The 2,537-nt window shown below is 37.8% G+C and overlaps 1 non-coding gene across 1 annotated transcript; it reads right to left on the bottom strand.

The window, feature by feature from the left end:
- Positions 1-1,060: 1,060 nt before the first annotated feature.
- Positions 1,061-1,167, bottom strand: LOC140855914 (small nucleolar RNA R71). Its single transcript, XR_012139357.1, has one exon. It is a non-coding gene; the product is annotated as a small nucleolar RNA R71 (small nucleolar RNA).
- Positions 1,168-2,537: the final 1,370 nt, after the last annotated feature.

The raw sequence follows: 2,537 nt of genomic DNA, 5'->3' as shown, positions 1-2,537 counted from the left end.
CATCTTGTTTATTTGCATTTGCATTTTCATAATTAATCTAAGGGCATCAACCCATTAACAAGATAAGGTGGGATTTTATTACCCTTCCTTAGCCCAAAAACCATCTTCATCATATTGCATTACCTAGACCTTTAATCTTAAAATCAATTAGACGTCAACCTTAAGGAATTCGAGCTTAATAGGACAAGGAACCCTAAGAGTTCTACAAGTTTGAGTTGTTTGATTAGTTGGTGTCTAGGCAAGTCCCTGAGGGTGGTTTGTTAAATTGGTTCAGTTGCTGGCCTGGCCAACTCGTTTGGTGTCTAGAAAGGCAACGATGAGTGAACCTCCCACCTCTTATACTTACCTGGCTAACTAGTTGATCAATCTCCACTTGGAAGGCTTGAAGGGTCATCTTGGAACAGTTAGGAGCTGTCTAGATTTAGGTTAACCCTAGGATAGATTGAGTTTAATTTATTGATTCACTTGTTTGAAAAAAAAAATAAATAAAATTTAAATTAATTTGATTACTTTTCTTTAGATTTAGGACTCCTTAGGATCTTCTCTTTAGAACTTTTTCTCTTTTCTTTCTTTTCCTTATACATAAAAATTTATAAAAAAAAAAATTATATAAACATCGAGAATCGTACACCTCATGTGTGGAGAAGAGTGTCGGGTCGTCTAGTTAGAATTGAGTCAAGTCCTGTTGTTTCAATGGCTGAACCAATCCAACCCATGACCCTTAAGGATTTGTGTTATCCAGTTGGCTCCATCCAACCATCTTGTATTAGGTTGCCACAACCCACAGCTAACAATTTTGAAATTAAACCTCAAATCATAAATATGCTTCCAAAATTCACAGGATTAGAGGATGCTTATATATTTATTAGAGAATTTGAGGAGGTATGTGCAACCATGAAACTGCAATTAACAGAGGATGAGGTCAAACTTAGATTAATCAACTTTGCCCTTAAGGACAATGCTAAGAAGTGGCTTTATAGTCTGCCAAACTATTCTGTCACTACCTGGGAGGGCTTTGTGAGAAATTTTTAAAAAAATATTTTCCCATCATAAAACAGCTAGGATTAGGAATGAAATAAATCAATTTTACCAACTAGCTGGTGAATCATTTTGGAAGTACTTTGATCGTTTCAAGAATCTTTTGACCCAATGCCCACACCATGGAATAGAAACTTGGAGACTATGCCAGATCATCTATGAGGGGTTAGATTCAAACTCAAGAACCATGCTAGAGTCCATGTGCCAAGGCCAATTTATGGACAAAGAAACTACTGAAGCTTGGCAATTCTTAGAAGACCTAGCCGAGAAAAATTTACAGTGGGAAACAACTAGGGAACCTGATAAAGCTACACCTTCAAGAGGAGGAATGCATCAAATTCAACCAACCCTAGCATCAGAGGCCAAGATTGCAACCTTAACACGTAGATTGGAAGCCTTAGAATTACAGAGACCAGCCAATGTAAATCAAATATCTGCACCCATGTGTAAAGGGTGCAATGCACCAGACCATGTCTTAGAAGAATGTTCCTACTCGAATGAGTGTGCACAGGTGAATGCCACCTATCAAGGACCATTGAACAATCCTTATGCACCCACATATAACCCAGGTTGGAGGAATCACCCGAATTTCTCATGGTCCCAGAATCCTAATGTAGGCAATCCAAATTTCAATCAGCAAAATCTAAGGTCCAACCCAGTAATGAACAACCCGCCAGGCTTCCATGATAATGACAAGAAAATTACCTCTTTAGAGAAAAGCCTAGAAGCCATGATGAAGACACATACCAGCTTTATGCAAACCACGGGTCAACTCATAAATAATAACACCCAAGCTATAGCCCGTCTAGAAATGCAAGTAAGTCAGCTGACTTGACCATTAGTGAACGAGAACATGGTAGGTTACCTAGCCAACCTGAGCCAAATCCTAGGAACCAAAATGGTCCACGACCCCAACAAGGAAACCAAGTTAATGGTGTAAATGCCATTCATACCTTAAGATCAAAAAAAAATAGACAATAAGGTAGTTGCACTTGATGATATAGATGACTCATCTGTCGAGTCACCTTCTAAAACTACTACCTTTCAACCTCAAGCACCAGAAACTGAAAATTTATCTAGTCCAGTACTTAAAAGTCCTAGAGCTCCTTTTCCAAACAGACTGAAATCCAATAAATCTGAACATTTAGACAAAATTTTAGAGGTATTTAAACAAGTCCAAGTTAATATTCCTCTTTTAGATATAATCCATCAGGTTCCAACTTATGCCAAATTTTTAAAAGATCTTTGCACTAGGAAAAGGACCACTAATGTACCAAAGAAAGCATTTTTGACTGCAAGTGTCAGTTCATACCTATCTAGCCATGTGCCAATTAAATATAAGGACCCTGGAGCTCCAACAATTTCTTGTGTTATTGGAGAAACCAATATAAAAAAGGCCTTGCTAGATCTAGGAGCTAGTGTGAATATCCTTCCATATTCGGTGTATGAACAACTAGGATTATAAAAACTTCAACCTACTGGGATCACATTACAGTTAG

This window comes from Elaeis guineensis, chromosome 2 (assembly GCF_000442705.2).
Source record: "Elaeis guineensis isolate ETL-2024a chromosome 2, EG11, whole genome shotgun sequence".
Lineage (NCBI taxonomy): Eukaryota > Viridiplantae > Streptophyta > Magnoliopsida > Arecales > Arecaceae > Elaeis > Elaeis guineensis.
The sequence above is the reverse complement of the archived record's forward strand: the minus strand, read 5'-3'. Positions and strand labels throughout refer to the sequence as shown.